This window comes from Protopterus annectens, chromosome 14.part0 (assembly GCF_019279795.1).
Source record: "Protopterus annectens isolate FY-2018-M chromosome 14.part0, PAN1.0, whole genome shotgun sequence".
Lineage (NCBI taxonomy): Eukaryota > Metazoa > Chordata > Ceratodontiformes > Protopteridae > Protopterus > Protopterus annectens.
The window spans coordinates 705,807,618-705,834,303 of record NC_056748.1 but is presented as its reverse complement, the minus strand read 5'-3'; the positions used below and the strand labels follow the sequence as shown (position 1 = coordinate 705,834,303).

The following is a 26,686-nucleotide window of genomic DNA, read 5'->3' as shown; positions in this document are numbered from 1 at the left end:
CTGAATTGGGTAGGGTACAGTGTCTGGAGGCTCCCAATGTCTTTGTTTATGAGTTCCATGATAATACGCTCCATAGCTTTACAGACCAGACTAGTCAGGCTTATGGGGTGATAGTTTCTGGGGTCCGTTGTGGCACCACCTTTGTGGAGTGGGACCACTGTAGCTGTACACCATTCTTTGGGTACATATCCTGTAGTAAGGCTAAGTTTGAACAGTGACTTAATGTGAGGGTTCAGTTCTTCTTGGAGCTCATGTAAGACACAGCCTGGGACACCGTCCGGTCCCATAGATGCTGTGTTTTTTGCTTTGGAGAGGGCAGCTTTCACCTGTGCATCTGTGATGTCAGGGAGGTTACATTCAGTTGGGATAGGCGTTTGCTCCTTTGGGGGGAAGGGGGGGGAGAAGTTTGCGCTGAATCTGTCTGCCAGGATGTTGGCTATGTCTGTAGGTTTGGTATATTTTGTACCGTTATGCAACAATTCAGAGCATATCTGGGAGTTTCCGCCCATGTTTATGACATAACTAAAGAAGGCCTTGTGATTATCTTTAGTGTCTAGGGCAATTTTTCTTTTGAAATTGGCCTTTGATGATTTTTATGAGGGATCGAAGTTTCTTGCTAATACTGATCAGAGATGCCTTCCCTTTTTGGGTTTTGCTCTGTCATGTAGTAGCTTCCTGCTTCTGTTGTATAGCTTATTTATGGCCGGGGTCCACCAGACCGGTCTCCTGTTTTTGGAGGAGTGAGTCTTAGTTTTATTTGGGATAGCACGATCCATGCATTCCTGCAGGTGCTCATAGAATGCATTTGTAAAGGATTCTGCGGATTGGGCTGTATTATCCTCTGGCCCAGGGCTTTTGAAAGATTCCACCTCAGTCTTGAGAAGTGCAAAGTTGGCTTTTGAGAAATTCTTTACAGTGATTTCCTTGGTTGGGGGGGGGGGGGTGCATACTGTGACTAACAAGAAACCTATTAGCTTGAAATTCCTTCCTAAAGATTCTGTCTATATGATCATCCTGTCCTTTCACCACTCTGTCTAAAAAATTGATTCATTCATTAAGTTGTTGAGTGTTTACCGCTTATACTTTTATATATATATTTTTTATATATATTTGTATGCTTATATCTATGCACATAAGTAGTTACTAAATGGGGAACATATGTATTTATTCATTGACTTTTTATGTATTTTATTTATATTTATGCACATGTTCTTGTCTTTACATTTTGTGCATGTGGTTTTTAAACAGAGTTTTTCTAACAGCAATTAACTAAGGGCAAAACTTAATCATAGTAATTAATTGATTGCTGAGTGCTGAATTAACTTTGAGTGGTAGGATTGGTTGTTCTAGTAATGAATTAAAGGATTTAAGTGCTGTTGCTGTTTGAATGAACTGTCTGATGAAGCAATGGTTACCATTGCAAAAACGCTCACCATTTTGTATTAAAAAAGAAGATTTTACTTTGTCGTGGTTCAGCTTTTTTATTCCAGTTACCTTCCTACTGGGCACCTATGTTTCAACATATATACATTTGCATACAACTCAAGCCATGATGTAATTTAAACATGTGGGTAGTTAAATTTGCAGTTGCTTTATTTGAAATAGCTTGTGTTTGATTTGGAGCAAAATAGGGATTAGCTTTCCCTTCTCTTTCTTTATTAACATAGGTTGTCATCTCATTCAAGAGAGACTCATCATACTCCCTTGCTTCAAACTCACTTCTAAATACACTCAACTGCTTAAACATCACTTCAGTAGTAAGTCTGCTAACCCTAAGGAACTGATGTTTCACGATGCCTCTAAATACATGTTTGGGGTGCATACTGTGACTAACAAGAAACCTATTAGCTTGAAATTCCTTCCTAAAGATTCTGTCTATATGATCATCCTGTCCTTTCACCACTCTGTCTAAAAAATTGATCTCCAGCCATCCTGCAGCTATCATGCTATAAATGCATAAATTGTTACTGTGCAGTGTTGGCAAAATTAATAAAAATATCAACAAATAATGGAAATGTCTTAGTTTCTTTAGTGATTTTCAGTCTGGCTTTTTCAGAAATTCATAGTCATTTCAGTTTCCTAATTCTTCAAGAAAAAGCTGTTTGCATGAAATTACTACATGTTAATTACCTACTTTAAGAGAAATGGCATCAGTCTTAAAAATGGTTAAACTGGCTGACTTAATGCCATGAAACCATGCAAAAGTTAAAATTCTGCTCAATGAATGTGTTCCTGGATCAGAAATCACCAAGAAGGTTGGAGTTAGTCAGCCATCTGCCAGCCAAATTGAGAAGAAACTGAATACCAGTGAAGGGTTGTCCCCCAGACATTCTGGCAGATGTGGTCGCAGTAGGTCCACAACTCCTTGAGATGATTTGTATATGATCAGAGATTGCCTTAAGAATTACAAGGCATCCAGTAGACAGCTGCAGGGGATGTCGGAACAAAAGGGTGTTACAGTGAGTTCCAGAAATGTTTGAAGGAGATGTCTGGATGTTTGGCTTTGAGCTTGCAGACCTCTGAAGAAACAGAAATTGTCCAACCAAATGAAGGCAAAAAGACTGCGCTGGGTGAAAGAGTTCCAAAACTGGTCAGAAGAAGACTGGGAATGGGCTGTTTTCAGTGATGAGAGCATCATACCATGTTCAGATAAGCAAGTACAATATGTCAGATGACAATCTGGAGAGCAGATCAGGGAAGATTGTATCATTCAGTGCGTTTAGCACCCCCACTCTAGTGATGGTGCGGGCATTATGAGTGTCTTTGGAACAGGTCGGCTCTACATTTTTCAGGGAAACATGAAGAAAGAGCAGTACAGAACCATACTACCGCAACGTCTGCTCCCGCAGCTGTGTGACTGGGCAAAGAAAAATGGATTTACCAGAACAGGGGACTTCATCTTCATGTATGATGGTGTCCCGTGTCACAAAGGTCGACAAGTGACAAGTTTCTTTGAGGTCCATTGTATTGAAGTGTTACCATGGCTGAGTAACAGCCCAGATATGAATCCACTAGAGAACTTGTGGGCTATTCTGAAGTCAGAAATGAATAAAAAGACCATAACAAACAAGCAGCAACAGACTGAAGAACTCATTTCAGCTTATGCTTCTATAATTGAACATTGCCATGAACTTGTTCATTCTATGCCTCGACAAGATAAATCCTTGATAATGGCAAAGGGCATTAACAAAATATTAGAATATTGTATTAGAACATTTTCTCATGTAACATGAATTACATTGTTTGTCATTTCATATACTCATATTGAGTTATATGGCGAAGCAACAATAAAAACAAAAATAAAAACAATAAAAACACAGATTTCTATTAATTTGGCCAATGCTGTATGTTATTTCTCTATTCAATAAGTAGCTAATTTATGTTCATTTCTCTTTCGTTTTTGGTGTTAAAATACTATATTCATGTCAGAAATATTTATAAATATTTAAAAATCATGTAAATAAGCTCATATATAGATGTTATTAACTTGCAATTATAAAGGTACATCTTAAATGTGGAACTTTTCTCCCAGGGCCTCTGCTGAAAATGGGTTTTACTCAGTCAGACTTTTCCCAGTCAACAAAGACAAATAAATAAATATCTTCCCCTACTCTTTTCTATACGTGCCATGGAATAGCTACAATCAGCTCAAACAGATGGGATCTTAGTTAAATGTCTCATCTGAAAGATGACACTCAGGAAAGCAGCACCCCACTAATGCTGTACTGCAGTGGCAGTAATCCAATAACCTGAAGTGGGAATAAAACCCACAAACTTCTGATGCTCTAGCATCAAAGGTGAATGTGCTACCTGCTGTGCCCCTGACACTATTTTTAGTTCCAGGCCTTACGCTACCATGATTGAAGAGTATACTATTAGTGTCAATGCTGCAGCCTCTGTCAATTGCCAAGGCTTCAGTGTCAATCTCTGCACTCCCAGCCTAGACTCTAGTGCTGATTACTTCAACATCAGTGTCAGTTTCAATGGTGGCCCCAGTGCTGACCCTCAATGCACTAAAAGTGGTCTCAGGTCTAGATTTTGGACTTAAAGCCTCAACACAGGTATCAGACCCTATGTTTTTGGCACAGACATCTCAACCAGCACTAGTGACATCTGACTATGTTGTTAGGCTTCTTCTCATGATCATTATAGCTGTCAGCATCCACCTCAATTCTGAGGCAATGGCTCCTCTTTGATTTAACATTGATCCCCCACGCACACACACACTTCTCTTGTTTGATATCAAAGGCAACTTCTACTAAGGACAACTCTTCTCTGGAATCTTAGGCTCTGCAAACTAATCAACACAGACACGCTGAAGCCTTATCCAAATTATCTTATTTTTTTATGATATAAGAGAAAATCTACCTGCTCTTTGGATTCTTCTCCAGCAAAGCTAAACAGCAAGAAAGATGCAGGTTGTAAATTCAACACATGAATGTCCCACTGCAGAACTGGATGATGATCAGACACTGATTTAACTTGCTTCTATGTCAGTTTCTCAATAATGCTGAAGTGTGGGATAATGCCAGAGGCCTTGGATAAATCCATGTAGGCTGCGGTCCTATACCAATAGACTGCTTCTGGGACATGCTTCCTCTTCTGATGATCCCTGATTTGAGGAAGTATGAGAGAGGTGAGATTGGCCTACTGATCCCTTGCCCTCACAGCAGAATCTGTAAAAAAGCTACCAGATCCAGCCATCAGTTTTCTTGATTGATACCATTGTTTGCTAATATATTAATAGCTGTGACCAATGGAGTCTGTAAGAACACTGACATGGTGGCCATAGTTCCCAGAAATGCAGACCATATCCTACGCTCTGTCAGAAATTAGAGTTTCTGTCCAGAGACCTCTCAGCTGAATACTTTATTGTTAGCAGCTGCTGTAAAAAAGATTCCTACATCACAGATCCCCATGGTTTATCCACCAACTAAAGTATTCATGGCAATGGCCCATTTAAGAAAACATGTTTATGCGCTCTCCAGAATTCCTTTCAGGGTTTTTAACTATTTGGCCCACATGGTGGAGTATCACTGAGATGTCTCCAATGAGATGCTCCAAACCATTTCATAGTTACGTGACCAGCTAAACAAAATCAAGAAAAAGCTACTGTACCAATGAGCAATGTTTTTTACAAAAGTAAACCTTATGTTGAGAACATCTTGCAGTACCACTGAGGGTTCAGCCAATGCTGAAGGATTTAGCAAAGATATGTGAAGCTCTATCAGACCATCTTTACTGGGGTCACCAAGATGACCTTTACGAATGCTCCATACTGAGAACAAATCTTATTTGTGCCAGCCATGGAGGCATACAGGGCACAATGGAGAAACTGAGTAATACAAATATCATTTGGGTCCAATTTCTGGTTTAATAGGTGTAAACCGATGAGTACAGCATTCGAACCCGAGCCACTGCAGCTCCTACTACTTGTTCCCTCTATTCGTAAGAGTCTAGGAAGCCAGACCAGGGGAATTTATGGATACTCATCCACTCATTCAGGTTGGATTTAAAGAGTTAGGGAGCTGCTCTGGTTGATATAGAAATGGAGCTTTTGATACCTAATCTTATTCCTTAAGTGGAGGATCCTTTGAAAGACCTATCGGTCCTGCCAACAGGGTCTTTTAGTATTACAGTGTACATTTAAATCACTAGAATGAGCATTGTAAGTGCTGCTTGTTTTATGAATGTGTAAAGATTCAAGCAAGCCAGGGTCATTTCCAACTATTAAGCTAAGCAGAGGTCACCATGTTAAAGTCTGTAGAAAAAGGAGTTGAATGCTGTTCTATTTAGGTTAGGGACTTCCTTGGTGAGGAAGGAGTGCATTTTTTTTTCTAACTGGGAAATATGTCTGCATAGATATATGCCAAAAAAATATTATATTATATTATATTATATTATATTATATTATATGATATATTATTATTATTATTATTATTATTATTATTATATTATATTATATTATGTTAGAGGTTTGATAAGAAACTATTAGTGAGAGGCAACAACTTCCTTGCACTTGAAGGATAAACTTTTAGTTGTTAATTACATTAGGTAGAAGGTTTTCCTAATGATAGTTCATAGTTGGTAGTCAAAAGAGAGTTATTTTTATAGGCATATACCTAGAACTTTTATGACAGCATTTACTTGGGGGGTGTCATTTATTTTGGTGCTAGGGTGTTCTTGCTTCCCAAAGAAAACAATACTAGACTTATTTGCATCAAATCCTATGTGCTACTGTAAGACAGTAATCCTGACACTGATAGTTTGTCAATATTAGGCCATTTTGGAGGCTATGGAAATCATCTGGTGAGAGGATGACAGCTCTATGTTTGTAGTTATCGGCAAATGTATTCAGCCAGATATCATTGATGTTGGCTTGGACATCCACTAAGTACCTGCCAAAAGGAGGGCTTCTACAACAGAATCCCATGTGATGCCATTCATGACCTGCTATTTCAACAAGTGTTTGCTACCCACCCTTACTGTATAGGTCCTGCCTGAGAGGCAGTTTGCTATCCAATAAGTTACATAAGAGTTAAAACTTTAATTTGGTTATTTTTCTCAGTAACATTGGAGTGTGGGATAGCATCAAAAGCCTTACTTAAATCTGTGTAGTCAGTGTGCATTAGTTTGACATCGCCCTGTGCTTCAGTGACTTACTTTAAGAAATTCACTAGATTTAATAAGCAGGGTTTACTTTTCACAAAGCCAAACTGATTAGGATCAAAAGCTCGAAAGGTGTCAACATTATTGTTTATGAGCTCCACAGTGATATATTTTATTACATTACAAATGATGCCAGTAAGGCTAATTGATCTATAGTTCCCCAGGCCAGTCATAGCACCTCTCTTGTGGAGGGGGATGACAGCAGCTGTCCTCCAGGACTCAGGCACATATACAGTGGGAATACACAGACTGAATAGGGTTAAGAGGTCTACCTCTCCTCTCACTGGCTATGTCCTCATGCTAACTCCTCTCAACTCATTACCTGACTTTTATCTCTCCCTGTTCTACACCCACCTTTGCTTTCCACTTCTCTTTCCACCACCTATACCATCTCCTGTATCTCCTTAACAGCTAACCCTCTACTGTACCCTCACACAAACACATTTTCAGTTGATATTTTAGCACTGGTACAGTGATTCTTCCTGTATCAACAATCACACTATACTGTCAGTAGTTAGATTTACTCAAGTACATTCCCTTTTCTTTCTTTACCAAAACTCCTAGGTAGCTTAATCTATTATTGATATATGTTTTTCTAAGAAACTGTATATATCATATTGTTACTTGAGCTTTATCAGTTTAAATTTGACAAAACTGTTATGTAGTATTTGTTTTTTCATCACATTGTATGTATTGTACTGTTAGCTGTGCTTTATGAAATTGTATGCATGTACCTCTGTGGAACTTTCCTTCCCGGGCCTCCACTAAAAATGGGCACTTTATGGCCCAGTGGACTTTCCTGGTCAACAAATGCAATAAATAAATAAATAAGTAAAAAAATAAATACGTGGGTTCAGGCCATAGATGATAAGACATTTATCTGTGCTACATTTAGCTGGGGACATATGGCTGAAGTGGCATTCAGCTGCAGAGACATATGACCATTGAAAATTCTGTGTGTACAAAGAGAAGGATGCACTTCCATGCCCACAGCCTCAATAACCAAGTACATGGGAGAAAATAATGTCCATGGCACAGGAGACACCAAGAGACAGCAGGCAATATGACAAGCATATGCAATAGGCTGTTCAGAGGCAAGTCAGCGGCAGTAACAATGCACTATGCAAACGGCAATACCTTTATTATTGATGTGTATAGAGAACTACCCCCTTTGCTGTGTGTAGGGACCATTATCTAAAACACATACTGGAGCTTAAGGGTGACTACAGCAGCAGCATATATGATTTTCTCCATGCTGTAGCACACTTTTACATGTTGTACTTAAATATGCATGTACTGTACACCAAACACAATGCACGTTACTTTCCCTGCCCATATGCACTTGAGCACTGAAGTGGTGGGCATGACACTGTGTGCTTCTTGCCCACAGGAAATTTCAGCAGCCCTATGTCTCTGCAGGTGAATATCATTTCAGCCTTGTGTCTCCACCCAAATGTGTATCAGGGAAATGTCTTGTTGCCCAGGACCTTAAACCTGCTTATTAGGGAATTAGTGAGGCAGATTTTTTATGCCATGATGTAGAGGCCATAGTATGTTAAGCTAACAATTCTGATTTTGGAGAGGGCTTTTTAGGACTTGTTTTGGGTTAATTACAGATGGTGGTGGTATAGACTGAATGATGTGAGAGGAGGAATTGTAAGAGGTCATGGTCAAATTGTTTAGACTAAATATATATGCTAATATGTTGGTGATGTCCTCAAGGTCAGAATAGTTGGTTTCATTGGATATCAACTTGGTGGAGTGCTGAGTATTTTTCTTAAGATTCCAACTTAAAAAGGGTTTCCAGATGTCTTTAGATGAGGCGGCAGTATTAATTTCCACTTAGTTTTGCAGGTCTTGTGCCTGAGCTGTTTACTACTTTTTGAGGTCACTTCAGTTACAGAGTTCTTTGAATTTATGTCTTGGGGCCTTCAGTTCTTTTCCCTTCTTTTGTAAAGTTTGTTGATACTGGAGTTCCATGATAGGACATGGCATTGTATTTGTGGCAGATGTGGATAGATGTCTTAATCCAGAAATTTAGGTGGGAGCAGAAACCACTTGTGTAAGAGGCAACATTTATTCTGGTGTCCCCATAGTTTGCACAGCTTTTAAATCTCCTCAGTTCAGCAGGGAGTGCCAAAATACTGGTGCTGGAGAATTCCCTGGAGATAACAGGATTTGATGGCATTTTAGGCATCTTAGGCAGGGGCCATATGGGAAAAAAAGGACAGCATGGGGGGTGTCTGTCTTGACCATTAATGGAGCAACTGAAGGTGCAGTGCATATTACTACTGTATTTATAAGAACAAGGTAAAGCAGCTTTGCATCCTAAAAATAGAGGGTGTTGTCTGTTCTACTGAGTTAGCAGTAATGATTCCCAAGAATCTCTCATATGAGACCAGTTTTAAAAATACCACAAAAAAAAAAAAATACAGAAAGAAAGTAAGAAAGAAAAAACAGAAAGTGTTGCAAAATACACTGAATATTTTTTTGTGTACAGTATATAGATGGTGTGCATACTGTGGCAGTTACTGCAGGTGCACACCTGAACTGTGCATAGTCTATTGAAATGTATTTGATTTCTTGAGCATACCGTTATTGGTGCAGTCCTTGGCCTTCTGTATGTGGTTCCTACAGTCAGTGGCTCATTACAAAAATATACTCCGAGTGCCACAAGTATTAGTTACTCAAAGTATTTCTCATGTTACATTCAGAATGTGTGTGAACAATGACTTTCAAATGAAGACTGAATTCCCTGTGATAAAGCTTTACTATGATTGTGACATTATTTGTTCATGAGCTGCACAAACCTTCTGCATTTGTCATTTGCATTATGGCTTTACTCATTTTAATAATTATTACTTCTGTTTCTTTAGTTCAGTGAAGCTTGCTGCCCCCCCCAACACCTCTAACGTTTTCTCTTTCTCTCTCTTTGTAGCTCAGTAAAATCATTCACAACAACCCCCCCCAAAACAGCATTCAGAACAGAGCAAACAAGAAACCAAATGCCATCCAGAACATTGCTTGTTAATTGGATGCCACAAACATTTCTGAGGAAAGGAAGTCTGGTTTCCCTTTTTCCATGAGCAGTCTGAAAACCCAGTAGATAGCAGAGCTAGTAGAGACACATCAAGAAAGAAAAATCTCCTTGGACAGGTGAGCTACAAGTAACTAGCTGTGGAGTGAACCAACTCGACAGGCAAACAGTGCTTTATAGCTGATGAATATAGACAGGCTGGTATCAAAGAATGCTGTGTTTATGTCAACAGTAAACCTTCAGGAAATCATTAAATTTTAAATGCCAGAAAGTACCCAAACCTCTCCTGAGTCCTCCTTCTAAGCAACTGTCTTGAACATGAAAAGTTTTTGTCAGCACTACAAAGGATCATGCTGGGCCTTTGGAGTTTTTTCCTGTAACTTCAAGCTGAGTTTGGTCTTTTTTTCTTTTATTTCTCATTAATGTCTACTTTGTATGAGGCATGTCACTTTGGTCTTTGTAAAGCAATTAAATAAAAATAGAAAAAAATGGTGGAATTCTGTATGGTAACATGCTCTTCTGGAATGATCTGCTGCAGCATGCAGAGACACTGCAGAGCTTTTACAAACATCCACACTGGCTTCAGATAAGGGCATGAAAAGAATTTGTGTGTGTCCATTCTCTCTTCTCTAAAGAACTTGCTTCTCCATTTTCTTGTCAAGGTGAATGTGGCTACACAGTAAGACATAAGCATCTGAACTAGAAATCCGTGGGATCATTTCCTAGAGTAGAATTAAGTTTGTACATAAAATGGCATGAAGCATAAAATGGGTGCTTGAGTGTGTTCAGATAAGATTTTAAGCTCAGGTCACCACTACCTTTCCTGGTACTGCCCATTTGAGAGACCAGGGTGGATCTAAATGTACCATGTGAAAAGAAAAAGGACCAGTTTCTTGCCCGTTGTTCTCCATCCTATTAAACAGGCATGTGTAATTTTCAAAGCCTTTGTTTATACAGGGTGACACCCGTGCCCTGGTCCAGCAATCTAGCAGCCTCAATCCTCACCACTGACACCAGAGAGGGTGACTCCTAAAACAGGAAAGGATAACTAATGCACACAGTAAAGTACAATTTCACTTAAGTGCACACAGAGATCACAGTTAGTATGGGGCTGATTGCTTCTTTGCTCACCAGGTCCCCAATAAGACTCTCCACTGGCATAGCAATAGGGTCCACATCTCAGCCTAGCTGGCAAGCTAACCTCCAGTACCCTTTATGTCCAGGTAGCTGACACACACACACACAGACACACACACACACACACACACACACACACACACACACACACACACACACACACACACACACACACACACACTTTGAGATAAGTATTTATACAACTTGACAGACACTCCTGGGAAAGGCTGACACAGATTTTCCAGTTGTGCCCCTTTACCTAGACTATACGGTAGTAATTTCTGCCACTACCAGCTAATATTATTAGCTACTAAAAGGCCCTTAAAAGGGTGTCCAATTATTACTGTGCAATATTATTATCCAATTGGTAATGTGACTATACAGTCTAAGGCTTATTTTAGAGTGGCCTATTATGATAACCTCTATAATATGAAATGTACTCTAGAGTCTACTTCTCTATACAAACCAGCCACAGGTAAAGGTTTTTAAAATATTTAATAATAAATAATTAAAACACAAGACAATACTACTACACCACAGAGATACCTAAGAGTTCGGAGATCACACAGAAACTTAAAACAATACAGTAGGACAGATCTGATGTCAAGGAAAAACATAATCTAACTTTATAATCTTTAGCTAATCTTAAGAGAAAACACAGTGCTATAATCTTACTTACATACATAAAGAGCAAGCAGTGCTGGGTTAGATGTCCAAGATCAAAATGCCTACAGTCTCTCACTGAACAATAGTTTTTAAACACTAACCAACAGCTCTGTTGAGGCCCTCCCAAATTACATCATTTGGCACTTAGGTTTTCTCAGGCCACAAACTGCATTAGTTAGTAAGCTAACACCTGCTCAGGAAACTACAACAATACAAGGCACTTCACATATACACTCTAACAGAAACCAGAGCAATAAAGCACCTTCCACGTGTAAATTCTGGCCCTTAACTTTAACCTTACAACAATGGGCATCAAACCTTCATCCAGACTCACCGAAGCTGACTTGTAAAACATCAGATAGATTCATAATATCTTTCCAACTTCAAAAGACACATTTGAAATGCTTGGCTTGGTTTTCCTTACAACAGATGGCAATGTTGCAACAATCTTAAAGTTCACATTTTTCAGTGCTTTCTTTCATTTAAAAAGACAAGCCTGTAATTTACATTTATTTATACAGTTGATAGAATTATGTATCAAATTCTATTTGACTAGGCTGGCAGCCTTTGCCCATCTTCCTCCAATCTTCACACAGGGATAGGGCAAATGACGAGTTCGTTTACCTTCAGTCATATAAACATAGTTAGCAAACTGGCCAACATAAGATCTGCTTTTAATCTGCTCCATGCTTTCTTGAAGTTGGTCAATTTCTATCACACTCACATACAAAAATTATTCCAATCAACCACCAGTTTTTCCATGAAAAAATACTTTTCATATCTTTCTTGAGACTTTCCCCATGTACAGTTAAACTTTGTCCTGTTATTCTTTTTAAAGGTATTTTTGTATCTACTTAGACTCTGTAGACCTCCCTATTGGTGTGTGAATATTTCTACTATACCTCCACCATCTGTCTCTTCTCTTCATGAATGTGCATGTTAATCTTACCTAGTCTCACTTTATATGATTTCTGGTGAGGAGTATGCTTCATTAGTGTTGCCCTCTTTACTCCTTCTGTGCTGTCTGCACTTAAGATGGTGTTTGACCAGCTGTCTATATTGTTTCCCAAGAGACATTATTTTACAATTTATGCACTGAATTTAAGGTACCATGTTTCAGACAAAGCTGCCATTTCTTGGTGAGAACCTTTCCATACTTATATATTTAAAAAGCTTGTGTATTTTTGTGCCATCGGCATAATAGCATCCTATTTTCTAGTACTGCCGCTTATATAGGTGCAATGAAGGTTGGGTTATTGCACTGACACAGGAGGTACCCTACACATAAGCATTCCTTCATGAGTAGACTCATAGGTTCATAGGTGTTTACTAGGCTAACAATCACAAGGGCCATTTTAAGCCAAGCCATGCATCAGATAGCCTTGATAAGTATAAGCAGGGGCTTGGGAGATGAAACATTTACAAGCAGGGGCTTGGGAGATGAACACTTTAGAGGTTGCCTCTGTCCATTAGAGACATAGGCGTCAAACCAGAGATGAATTTCCTGTTCCCATCCAATCATCCAAGTAGCACTTGAATTGGGTTAGGGAGGAACTCTGCTTCACATGGATGGGGAGCTTGTTCCATAGACGGCGTAGTCTCTGGGATACATACCTGTCCCTCCAGCAGGTCCTATTTATATCACAGACAAGATTTAAGACTTTAGAGCAGGTAATTCTGGTGCTGTTTGTTTTGTGGATATGCTGGAGATCCATCAGAGTGGGGTCTGATAGTGCCCTGTATGCCAGGCATACATCCCTCCTCCAAAGCCTATAGGAGACAGAATACAGGGATAGGGCCTTGAGGCGGTCCGCATAGGACATTTTACTTTTCCCCTGTATTCTTTTAGTGAGAAACCTCTGTGGACATTTGAATTGTTGGATATGCTTGATTAGGTACATACCAAAGGGGGCATTGTACTCAATGATAGGTCTGATGAATGCTGAATATCGTGAAACAATGACTTCCCTGGACTTAGATGCCATACCTTTGTTTATAAGTTGCACAATATAGAATTATTTCCTCACTACTGTAGACATGTAATGGTCAAATGCTAGATTACTATTTATATGTGTCCCTAATTCCCTGGCTACTGGGTCAACTCTAAGGAGTGTGTTGTTAGGAGGATAGTTACCAGGGGTGGATGACTTCCCAAAGGATACATTCATGCATTTCTTGGCATTTAGTTTTAGTCCATGACACCAGTTGATTGTCTGGTCAGCCCTTCCTGGAGAACATTTGTGTCAGTGTGGGATTCAATAATAGCTCCCAATTTGCAATCATCTGCACATTTAGTCAGCCAGAGACCACTGACATTGGCCTTGACTTCAGAGAAGAAAATACCAAAAAGGAGCATTCCAAGGACTGATCCCTGAGGGACTCCACTTGTGACTGGCCTCTTTGTAGAGGTGAACTCCCCAGTTCTAACTTCCTGTGTCCTGTCTGTGAGCCAATTGGCTATCCACTGGGTGACATACGAGTTTGTACCTAACCTCTTGAGTTTATCAACAATGCCTGAGTGGGGTATTGTGTCAAATGCCTTGACCAGGTCAAGGTAAGTAGTGTGAAGCATTTTGCCCTCATCCATTGCTTTGATTACCTTGTCAAAGAAGTCAACCAGGTTGAGTAGGCATGATCTGCCCTTGACAAAACCAAAACTGGGTTGGGTCCAGTGTCTAGATTTTTACTATATCACTACTGATCACTTCCATGATAATTCTTTCCATACTTTACATACAAAACTGTTGAGACGTATGGGTCTGTAGTTTCCAGGGTCTGTAGATGGCCCACTTTGTGCGAAGGGATGACGGTTGCTGTTCTCCATTCATGAGGCATGAAGTCTGTTTGGAGGCCACAGTTAAATAGTAATTCCAGAGGCCTTTATAGGTCATGTGGGTCTATATTACATAAACAAAGTTTCATAACTTCGAATACCATATGGTCGACACCATATGATCGAAGTTCTGAAACTTCGAAACTATAAAAAAAAAAAAAGTAAAGTTAATTTAAAGTGTTTTAGCAGGGGAGCAAGCCCCCCTGCACCCCCCCCATGTGGGGAGCTGCACCCCCAACACCCTCCACTACTTGAATATACCAACTCCGAGATCACACTTTGATGGAGAATGGCGCGGAAAGGGAAGATTTGCCTTTCCTACTCTGTAGTGCGATATCAGAGTTGGTATATTTAAGTAGTGGGGGGTGGGGGGTGCAGGGGTGCTTGCCCCCCTGCTTAAAGCATTTAGTCTTGTTTGTTTAGGAGTTTTTTTTTTATTTTTTTTTTATAGTTTTGAAGTTTCAGAACTTCGATCATATGGTGTTGACCATATGGTACTCGAAGTTCTGAAACTTCGTTTATGTAATATAGACCCAGGTCATGTTTCATGCTATTTAGAAGGCATCCTGGGATATTGTCTGGACCCATTGATGCAGTGTTCTTGGCCTTAGACAGGGCATTAAGGACCTGTTCCTAGTAATAAGCAGGGAACTGGTCTCCACTTATGATGAGCTTTGTGACGTTCTATTTATATAATTATCTACTTAATCTACTGTTTGTTAACTAAGATCTATGGGCCAGTCTGAAAATCCTTTTCATGTATAGAGACCAAATGCATGTGTGCAATTTAATGTTATTCACAGTGCAAACATGAATTATTACTATGACTGAACGTGGTTTAAATTTGAAAAAGGACCTAAATCGTATTATGATATGGTTGTTGTTGTTGTGTCTTGCGGCTTATCCTGGTTAGGGGTTGCAACAGCGGAACTCCGGTCAGCTAATGTTTGGTAGTGGATTTTTATATGCCGAGTTACCAGCCCTGATGCACAACCTTCAGTGAAGGCATGCCCATTCACACATGCCTCCACACAGAAGACGCTCTAGCTGAGAATCGAATGTGACAACACTACCGCAGCACCACTACCACGGGTGTACTATGATATGGTTACTCTTGCTAATTATTTCTCCTTATATATTCACTCATATAGGAAGTGATAAGTGGCAGGTCAACAAATATATAGCCTCGTTTAGAAATAATGAGGTCTGATTCATATATAAAGTTTGATACTGGACCATTGTAAAGGCATTTCTCTACCTAACTAAAAGAATTAACATTCCTTTGACACTAGATCTAATTCAGGTATTTCAGACTTTTTAAATACTGGTATGTAACCTGAGACAATGGAGTTTTTAATTACAAACAAACACTCTAGTAATGTAATTAGCCTATTACCTAGTTCTGGTAGCCCAAACTATGGCCCAGGTGAGTCTAACGTGATTAGTGGCTCAGGCACTTGACAGGGTTGAAAAGGAGGATGGGAATGCCTCTCCTAGTAAGGACGTGATGACACCATCATTAGCTGCAGCAGTCTCAAACCCAAACCTCCCCTGAGTCTTTCTTCTTAGCAGTTGATGGTAGCTTTCATCAGGCAGGTGCACAGGACTGTGCACTAGCATAGGGGATGGGTTTGTGGCTCCCCAGAAGTCTTAATAATAAATGTCCTGGCAAGCACGCGAAAAACATCATGGATGCCTTAATGACCCCCCTCAGGTGGTTATGAAAAATGAACTTGGGTCTGATTGCGAAGTGGTTGATGTTTGTTAGGTGCAGGGGCAAAACACATAAAGAAAAAGAAAAAAGAAAAAGTGTCATTTTAGGCTAGGAGACAGGAAGACCTAGAGAGAAAAACAATGAATTTATTCATAAAAACAATGACAGGTTGAGTGATTTACAGTAATTGATGACTGTAGTGTATGAGAACGAACGGACATAAATATACAAATATCTGGCCTTCACTCTCTTCCCTTCCCCCCTTTTTTCTCTTCCTTCTCACCCTGTATGACCTTTGAATTATGAGGTCATACTTTTAGAAGTGGCATCAGCTTGGTGTGATGGATAACATTCAAAATGTTCTGCCAAGTGTTTTCAGTCACAGAGTCAGAATGAGACTTGCCTTTAGGAAGGATATCATCTTAGAAGAAAAAGAATTAATTAACATCTGACAAAACTAGGCTCAGGCCAATGTTTGCATTACAGTTTTATCTAAAATTATAAATCTCATAAATCAAATGTAATTTCTGAATCTGGGTTGAGTGGTACTTTTTTTGCATGTCAGCTTTTTATCAGAAACCCATTTTTTTATGATGATATCTGAAAAATGTTTATTTTATGGCTGTATTACTTGTTTTTCATGTACTTATGATTATATGCAAGTGCTTTTAAAGGGAAAGACGTGTGCTATCAGTGTTATAACAGATGAGCTGCTCAACTGATATCAAACATCAAAAGATCTGTTGCTTCAATATGAAGAATGTGCTTCATGTTTTCACATGCTGATGCTTTTCGGGCCATCATGCTCTATATAAAAAAGTGTCATTACAAGCAATCGCTCTGGTGAGTAACTTAAAATTAGCCATCAGATGTCGACAGTAACTGCTGCCAAGAGTATCCCACCTTGAAGATCTACTGTTATGGCCAATAACACACAAAAATGTAACACAACTCATTATGAGAGACTTCTGTAGCAATATAACAACCAATAAGCACAATTCCAAGTTGCTATCACTACAAACACAGGGTGATGGACAGCTAAGACATGTTCTTGTGTGGTGGTGATGTACAAAATCATCTCTGTTCCTAAACAGGACATGTAGCTTGTAACACTTGAAGAATGAGTACAGCTGACCAGGTTTCAGATTCACTTTTATTCTTGATATAAACATTGTGAAAACATGCAACAGAAGTGGCAGCAACCAAAGTATAATGCGCCTTGACAACTGGCTGTATGTCTTATAAGAAAAAGTAGTATAACAGGTGAATCGTTAACAAAGCCTCTTTAGTTCCTTGAAACCCATGGCTGCTCCTCTTAAAAATGAAAGAACAGAACTGACCTTATGATGTCTTTTTGTAATGGTCATGCAGTATCCAAATTGCCAGAGAGCTTCCATGTTGTATGACAGTCTTTCCTCTCTGCTTTAAACTGCAACAGTTCCTTTAGGGATGAAAGACGGATTGGTTCTCTTTGCTTAAATTTCTCTAGCATGGGGGAGGGGGGGTACAGAGGTGAGTGAGGAAGTATACAGAATGGAAAGGGATGACAGGAGGAAAATTACAGGAAAAGGGGTGAGATGCAGGAAGGACATTGCAAAATTAAGATGGTGGATACAGATTTACCCTTTGGGTGCTTTGGGTACAGTGGAGTCTTTTTGTTCTCTGAATGTCAATAATGTCAGGAAATGACATTGGAGGTGTGTTGTCTTTAGGAGTATATTGTAAAATTATAGATGATGTATTTTTAAAGACCATAATATAAACTCAATGGATATTGTAAAATTATAGATGATGCATTTTTAAAGACCATAATATAAACTCAATGGATACTGTAAAATTATAGATGGTGCATTTTTAAAGACCATAATATAAACTTAATGGATATTGTAAAATTATAGATGATCCATTTTAAAGACCATAATATAAACTCAGTGGCACAATGTCATGGTGGATGTCATTGTCACTTCACAATAAGAAGTTCTCCAGTTCGCTTCTCGGCTGGGGTGCCTTCTGTGTGCACTCTGCATGTTCTTTCTGTGTTGGTGTGGGTTTCCTTTGGGTGCTCTGTTTACCTCACACATTCCAAAGATATGAATGATATGGACTGGACACTCTAAATTGGCCGTAGGAGTGAGTGTGTATGTGATTGTGTGGCATGGAAGAACAAATGTGGCAGGACTATCCACCCAGTGGCATGAACACTGGTCACTGCTGAAGTGACAGCCTGACCTGATATGTAAAACTGGGAAAAAAGGGGTTGTGGATGGATGGATACGATGAACAGTGAAGAGAAAGTTATTTAACATAAAGAAAATTGGCTTTGTTACAGTATGTAATGTGCAGGGGAATAGTTTTGTGCCGATATGAGTATTCCAGATGATCCTACCAGAAATAAGAGCAATGGTGGCACTACAGGCAAAGTTTTGTAGTTTTGTGTAGTGACATTTTTGCAGTAGGCATAGGATATACAGCAATTTCAGTACATTTGAAATTGAAAACAGCAGCTGTGGATAGCAAACTTTTTTTTGTGGCCACACTACAATGTTTGGGACTGAGATGGATTGTTTCCATGTTTTCTGAAAGAGGTGGCTTCATGGTGGGTTAAGAAGAAATATTTTCTAATCTTTTAGTATGGGATGCGCTGGCAAACTTAATTATATAAAGACTAATCATTACTTGAGTTTCTTTAAGGCATGTGCTCAGGAGAGGCAACAGTTATCACTTCTATATTTTCAAATTTATTAATTTATTTATTATAGTAAAAGCATTGCATAGTGAAATATTACACATACACACACACACACACACACACATATATATATATATATATATATATATAAATAACATATGCAGAATTACACAAATTGTTGCATAAATTGTTAGAATAAACTGTACTTGAGTTATAATGGAGCTCCTGAAATAGCACTTACAGTAAGAGTTATGGTCTGTTTAACAAAATATAAATGTAAAAGAAAAGTTGCATTAGCTGGTGGATTTTGAGTAGATTCAGGAATAAGTAATGTGGTAATCATTGATAATAATAGGAGAAGGACAATGTGGTTTATATTGAAGGACATTATTAATGGTCATGAGGTGGAGATGAAAGTAAGGATAAGAAGCTGGATGTTTGAGAGATGGGCTAAGGAAATAGTAGAGAAACAGGAGAAATGGGGATAGAGGGAGTTCTAAGATAAGAGGTAGTGGGAGGTAACAAAGGATAAGAAGTGTATATAGGAGGTTATTAGAGGTGAGTGAGTAAAATGTAAGAAGGGGGCATGGATGGATGATGGGATAAATGTTTGGAAGAAAGATGAGCAGTTAAGAGGGAGAGGTGTGGCCATATATTTGTTTTAGAGCATGGGCAGGTGAATGAGTTAAGATAGTTTTTTAAATGTAATCTTGAATTTCTTGGAATTATCTATACTTGTAATATGTTCTGGTAAAGTGTTCCATAGTTTTGCTACAGCATGGGAATAAAGACACTGTGCAGCTCTTCTATTAGGTTTTTGTACACTAACACAGCCCCCCCCCCACACACACACACCTGCAGCCATTCCAGTGTTGCATTACTTGGCTATTTCTCCCCATTTACTATAAACGCTGTTCAAACCTCTCAATGTGCATACTGTTTTCTGCTTTACTTCTACAATAATTACAGATATTTGGATTTAATTTAAAATGTTGGTTTTAAATTTTATAGCACAAACACTGAAAGACATTTGCTAAACAAAGCAATACAGTCTCACAATGAAAACAGACTTAGCATTAAAACTTCTTTGCCATTGAAACTCACATTCATTGAAATGGCATTGAAACCCACATTCAAACAAAATGCATCTGGCCAGTGGCAGATTGTTTACCTTTGGGCTATTTAAAAATCATGGGTCTCTTATACCCATTTTTAGGATCATACAAATATGCAAGAGTTCTATGATTCACCTTCCTGATTGCATTAAATTATTTCCCTTGTATAATACAGCACCCCTTGTTAGTGTGTGTTATATTTATAGTTTTGAACATTTTTTCCAGTAAACAATGAAACAAAACATATGAACAAATAATGAGAAAACTGCCCAATTTGGAACATTTCAACTATAAAAGGCCACTAAAAGTTCTGTCATTACAATCCACCAACATCAGTCAATATGTACAATCTTCGCAGAAGTAAAAGTCATCTGAATAATTCCACATTAAAGAAATCTGTAATTAATGAAGAGGTTACTGCTAGGAAAAAAAATTATATTTCAGTGTGTTTCAAATACAAATTCAGTGCTTGCTGCTCTTGAAGAATAAATTGCCTATGTTACATTAAAAAATGGTAATCTGGTAATATTGCAGTAGGGAATATCTAGCAAACTGAGGCTCACAGCTACTGAGCATCTCATCCAAAGAAGGACACACTCAGAACTGCAGCACTCCAACCCCCTTAAACTACAACACAGTATCAGCAATTCATCTGGAACCCACAGCCTCCTGCATCAAAAGAAATTATGCTACCTGTTGTGCTACTAACAATGTTTTTTGATTCTATAGCACAATAATGATACAAATTGCTAAATAAAACAGTTGCACATTGTAAACAGACTTAGCATGAGCAGCAGTAAACTTCTGTTCCCTTACAGCTCACAGTTCCTTGAAAATACACCTAAAGATCAGTTCTTTGAAAAATGCACCTGAAACTCAGTGCCTTGAAAAATGCAGCTTGGTAGTTGGGGTAGAGAATTCCAGCTCTTGTTTCCTGTAACTACGGTACAGAGTTTAGCCTGAGCAAATTAATAACCAAAAATATGGGCCAGAAATCTGTACAGTTGAGAGGTATACTACCTACCAACATAGCTACCTCTTACACACACACACACACACACACACACACACACACACACACACACACACACACACACACACACACACACACACACACATACACACACCTCTTACTTGTCTGTCCATGGTCCACATTCCAAGTGTCTTCTGGTATTCAAATTCGCGCACATTGGAGAAGAAGACGTAAACAACAGTTGCATAGACACAGAAGACAAAGACATAAATAAGTAACACATACCTGCTTGCATCTGTGTGACTGGACACAAACCACATTCTTAAAGAAAAAAGCCCTTAAAAAATGCTATTTTTTTAATTAAAAAGTTAATCTCCTGGCCAACAGGCCCCCTCCTAGCCAGTGGGCTATAGGCAACAGCCTTGGTTGCCTATTGCTATATCTGGGTCTGCACTAGAATGATGTGCTTTCTAAGGTTTATGACAGATACAATTGCGCATTACAAAGACAATTGTGAATATGGTTCACTGTCTGAGAGATTTTTTTTTTCCAGGGCACAAACAAGTGCTTAAAGTCACACTGTAGGCAAATAAAGGTTGAGGGACCCAAACCCTGAACCTAGGAAGTATCTTTTTAACAGATCATAGCTTTAATCCTACAATAGCTGCATAAATAATGTCAACTTAACAGCTAATTCAGTGAAGACTGTGTGAGTTGTTTTGCAGGATATATGTTGGGGGTATAACCTGCTAAAGTTAGTTTAGAGTGTGGAGACTAGTAAATGAGTTTGTGTTGGAAGAGAAATTAGTCGAATCTTAACAAAAGAATTTCAGTAAGAGGGTATATATATCTGAATGAATTCCATAGTATTTATACATAACATCTTAAATAACTATGCACGCTATTTACATTAGCCTGGCACTATAACAGATCTTAATGCATACTGCTACAGCATTTCTGATTTCAAAGAATATAGAAGTAAGATTTCAACAATTGGCTAAGTTTCTGGTGTCATTCTAAGGGGATCCACTAACTGTCTGCCTGGGATGACATGATTGACGGATCTCGATGCTTTGCCAGAGATGGCCTGCATCTGTCACACCTGGGCTTCCGGATACTGGCCAAGGCTCTTGCCACCCCTATAGTGCCTTTTTTAGGTGGTGTATCAAAGACCAAATTACCACCGTAACAGCTACAAACAAATGCAATCTGAGGGTCATGCTGCTCAACCCTAGAGTCTAAAGCTAAAAATGCACTTGCTCGAAGCACTCCTTAAAATGGAGAACATCGACATTTGTGCCGTAACAGTGTCCTGGTTCAAGGCAGCAGAAAGCACCCCTGCACTACCAGGGTAAAACTCATTCCACACCTTTCGGCCCCAGAACTTGGACTGAAGCTCCATTGTCTGTGGTGTTTCCATATTCATAAAGGATGTGCACACCTCCAGACTGGTAGCCCAACATAACGCATCTGAGATACTTCAGGTGCAGCTAACATTGGGTAAGACAGCGATTCAGGTTGTAACCTGCTATAGATCCCCAACCATGTCCCAAGACTCACACTCCACATTCCTAAGCACCCTGGAGAGTATTAGGGTCCAACCTAACACTCTCATACTGGGCGACTTTAACTACCACTCCATTAACTGGGAAAACTACTCATGTACCAATACACTTGCCCAATGTTTCCTGGAATTCATTAATTCCAGTGGCCTGGACCAGCTCATTCTTACCCCCACTAGAGGTAGCAACATCTTTGACCTGGTCATTACTAACATGGACGATCATTGCTCTACACCAATAGTCAACTCCTCCCTGGTTATATCCGACCACAAACTAATCAACTTGGAAATCCACATTCCCCCCACCCCAGCCTGCGCAATGGTAAACACCATGAAATAAACTTCTCCAAAGCTAACTTTGGGCTCCTAAAAACAGAGGTGTCTAACTTCACAGCACCCCTGCAAATGTAGATCAGTTGCATGACCACCAAATCATACACCAGTGCACTGTACGAACACGTACACAAATGCATGGATCTCGCCATACCCAATAGAACCAAGAAGCTCTCCTCCAAAAAAAGGAAGCCAATCTGGTGGTCCCTGCCATAAACAAGCTCTACAACAAAAGGAGGAAACTGATGAGGAATAAGGTGAAGTCCCAGGACCAGAAAAACTCCCTTATCAGCCTCAACAAAAAGTTGAGATCCTTCATCAAATCCTCTAAAGCTTGCTATGAAAACAGAATTGCAGCAGATAGTAAAGACAACCACAAGGCCTTCTATAGTTATGTAAGGAATCTCCATGGCAATACCCAGGTTTTCTCTGAGTTACTGCACAATGATACCTCCTACACGAGCCAACAGATATTGCCAATATATTGGCCGACAGATTCAGTGCCAACTTTACCCCCCCCCCCAAGGGACCAGTCACAATATCAGTAGATTGCCCGGCACCCAGTATTACTGCTTCACAGGTTAAAACAGCACTGTCCAAGGTCAAGAATACAGCTTCTATGGGACCTGACAATATCCCTGGCTGTGTTCTACATGAACTACAGAGTGAACTGGCACCTCACCTGTGTGCCCTGTTCAGTCACAGCCTCACCTCAGGCTTTGTCCCTACCGAATGGTGCACTGCTACAGGCATCCCTCTCCAGAAAGGAGGAGCGACTACAGATCCTGGGAACTATCACCCCATTAGCCTGACAAGTCTTATATGCAAAGCTATGGAACGCATCATCATGGACTTAATAAACAAGGATATAGGGAATCTCCAGACTCTGGATCCCACACAGTTTGGTTATGTGAAGGGTAGATCATGCTTGCTCAACTTGGTCAACTTCTTTGTGTCAGTCACCAGAACTGTAGATGAAGGCAAGGTGGTTCATACAGCCTACCTTGATCTGAGCTGTGGATAAACACAAGGTGGTTCATACAGACTACCTTGATCTGAGCTGTGGATAAACACAAGGTGGTTCATACAGCCTATCTTGATCTGTCCAAGGCCTTTGATACCATTCCCCACTCAGGAATCATAGAAAAACTCACTAAGCTAGGCATCAACTCCTGTATCACTAGGTGGGTTGCAAACTAGCTGACAGGTAGAACCCACAGTTTGAAAGTAGCTGACTCCAAGTCAGACTGCCGACCAGTCACAAGTGGAGTCAAACAGGGTTCGGTCCTGGGTCCCCTCCTGTTTGGTATCTACTTCTCTGAAGTCCAGGCCAACACAAAGGGACTCTGGCTGACAAAGTTTGCAGACGATTGTAAGTTGGAAGCTATTATTAACTCCCCAAGTGATGTTGACATCCTACAGAAAGGCCTCACTGAGACCAACAACTGGTGTCAGAACCATGGCCTTAAGCTTAATGCCAAAAAATGTGTCGTCATCCCCTTTTGGAAACACCCGGTTCCCATGAATTACCACATCAATGGCAGTCCACTGAACACAGAAGGCGTTATAAGAGATCTGGGAACACAGGTTGACAGGAACCTCTCTTTTGTCGACCACATTGCCACTGTGGTCAGAAAGTCCTTCTATGTGGCACATCTCATTACTAATGGTTTTACATCCAGGAAGAAAGAGGTCATTGTCTCCCTCTACTCTTCCCTCATTAGGCCAATTATTGAGTACAATGCCCCATTTGGCATGTTCCTCACTAAATACCTGCGACAACTGGAGAGTCCACAAAAGTGCCTCACAAACAGGCTCCTAGGCCTTAAGCATTTGTCCTATATGGACAGACTAAAAAAACTCCAACTATTCTCTGTCTCATTTCGCCTACTTAGAGGTGATCTCTGCTTGACTTACAAAGCCATGTTAGACCCAGCTCTGTTAGAAATGCTACATCTAAAGAAATCCCAATCCCTCCACACCATATGCTCAAGAGACCTTAACCTCATTACCATAATCAACAGAATGTGCTGGAGGGACAGGTTCATAACCCAGAGACTGCCCATGGTATGGAACAGACTTCCCATACATGTCAAGTAGAGCACCTCACTGGCCCTCTTCAAGAGAAATCTTGATGAGTGGATGGGAAATAGAAAATTCACCCCAGAGATTACTCCAGTGGCTTTACTCAACAGAGGCACTGGGAACTAATTTTGGGTGGCACGATGCCAGGATAATCCTATGGGCTATGCTTGTAAATGCTCCAGGGCCATTAACCTAGTACACACCTATGAACCTATAAGACTGTATGGAGGGTGTTCAAAATGTTTTTGGTTGATAAAGATTAACCAAATGGAATATTTTTATAGCATAAAAAACTCTCAGGAAAGGGGTTACAGAAATTGTACATTACTTTATTCTTTATTTTAATTAAGACATTTTTCCAGTATGGGATGAAGTTCAGACAACTATAAGTTTTGAAAATTTTGTGTTTTTCTAACTCTCTCAATTGGGTAAAAAAAGGGAAGCATGGAAAGTGAACTAGATCACAAGATGAAGAAAGTGGTGATGAATGAGATTTATTGCAAAGAATAGAACTATAAAGGATTCATTAGTTCAGTCTTTTTTTTATCTTTTTTATCTGTCACTTGCCAACCATCAGCCTTACTGCAGTCAGGCAGACTTACCTTTCTTGATGATTGTTTAGCCATATGCATTGTTAAGTCAACAAAGTTGGAAGTTCTTGTCACTCTTTATGCGCACTTAATAGTGCTCACATGTAGTAGTGCTCAGGTCTCAGATCAAGCAGGGCTGTATGTGGTACCCCTGATGTAAACTAGTGTGCATCTATCCACTCAATAATGCTCACAGTTAATAGTGCTCATCTCTCTCCAATCAAGCACGGCTATACGTGGTAACCCTGGTGTAAAACTGTGCTTACTCTTCCAATCATTAAAAGTAGCCTTGTAGGCAGACAAAGTAGTGCTTTGCTTGACCTGTAGTGATAACTTTCCATAAGCTGGAAACACATTGACTTAGGGACCTATCCCACCAGTGAGTCTTGCTTATGTGTTGGTGTAAATTTAGGCTAACAGTACAGCTATGTGTACAGCCACTGGTTTTACAAAGAAACAGGAGATCAAATAAGATTGGGTTTTTCAGAGCTCAAAATGAGGCACAGGTCACCTTGGAGCATTTAGTAGGCTACTGTGTATTGCAGTTGTGGTAATCTATCTGGATACTTGAAGGATTTACGGCTTTTATTTATTTATTCATTCATTCATTCATGTAGTTAGTTTTGTTTGACTGGATTTGCTGATACCAAAGCGGTGCATTGTACTGAATGATGAGTCTGATAAGGACTTGAAAAATAACTGGGCCAGACTATTGTGGGAATGTGATGACTTGAATGAGAGAGAGTTGTCATTATAAGGATCTGTTTGAAGAGCAGTACCATTTATTACATATGAAGTGCAAACAGCTTTTTGCTACTATGTTGTACTTTTTTGCATTTAGCTTGAGACCATTTTCAGTAAACCCGGTATGTGAATATTCCCAGCCCTTGTTGGAGCAGTTTACTATCAGTGGCTGAGAAGAATATGTGATACCCAGCTTTGCAGTAATCAATGAACTTGGTTAAGCACATTTAAGGGATATTGGTTTGAATGTGTGCAAAATAAACAGCAAACTGGAGAGGGCTAATCACTAATCCCTATAGTACCCCACTACTTGCTATTTTACGTTCGGAGAGGCCTCACCACTGATTCCTGTGCTACTCCACTATTTACAATATTACATTCACTGAGGGCTCAGCACTGATCCCTGTGGTTTCCCACTAGTTACAATGTTACATTCACTGAGGGCTCAGCACTGACCCCTGTGGTACCCCACTATTTATAATGTTACAGTCACTGAGGGCTCAGCACTGATCCCTGTGGTTTCACACTAGTTACAATTTT

The 26,686-nt window shown here is 39.6% G+C and overlaps 1 long non-coding RNA gene across 1 annotated transcript in view; it reads left to right on the top strand.

Annotated features, from left to right (window-relative positions):
- The window catches only part of LOC122789185, a 1,666,093-nt gene extending 1,656,054 nt beyond the window's left edge, over nucleotides 1-10,039 (top strand). Inside the window, exon 3 of the long non-coding RNA XR_006362788.1 lies at nucleotides 9,608-10,039. This is a non-coding gene — a long non-coding RNA (uncharacterized LOC122789185). The remainder of the gene's footprint in view (nucleotides 1-9,607) is intronic.
- Nucleotides 10,040-26,686: the final 16,647 nt, after the last annotated feature.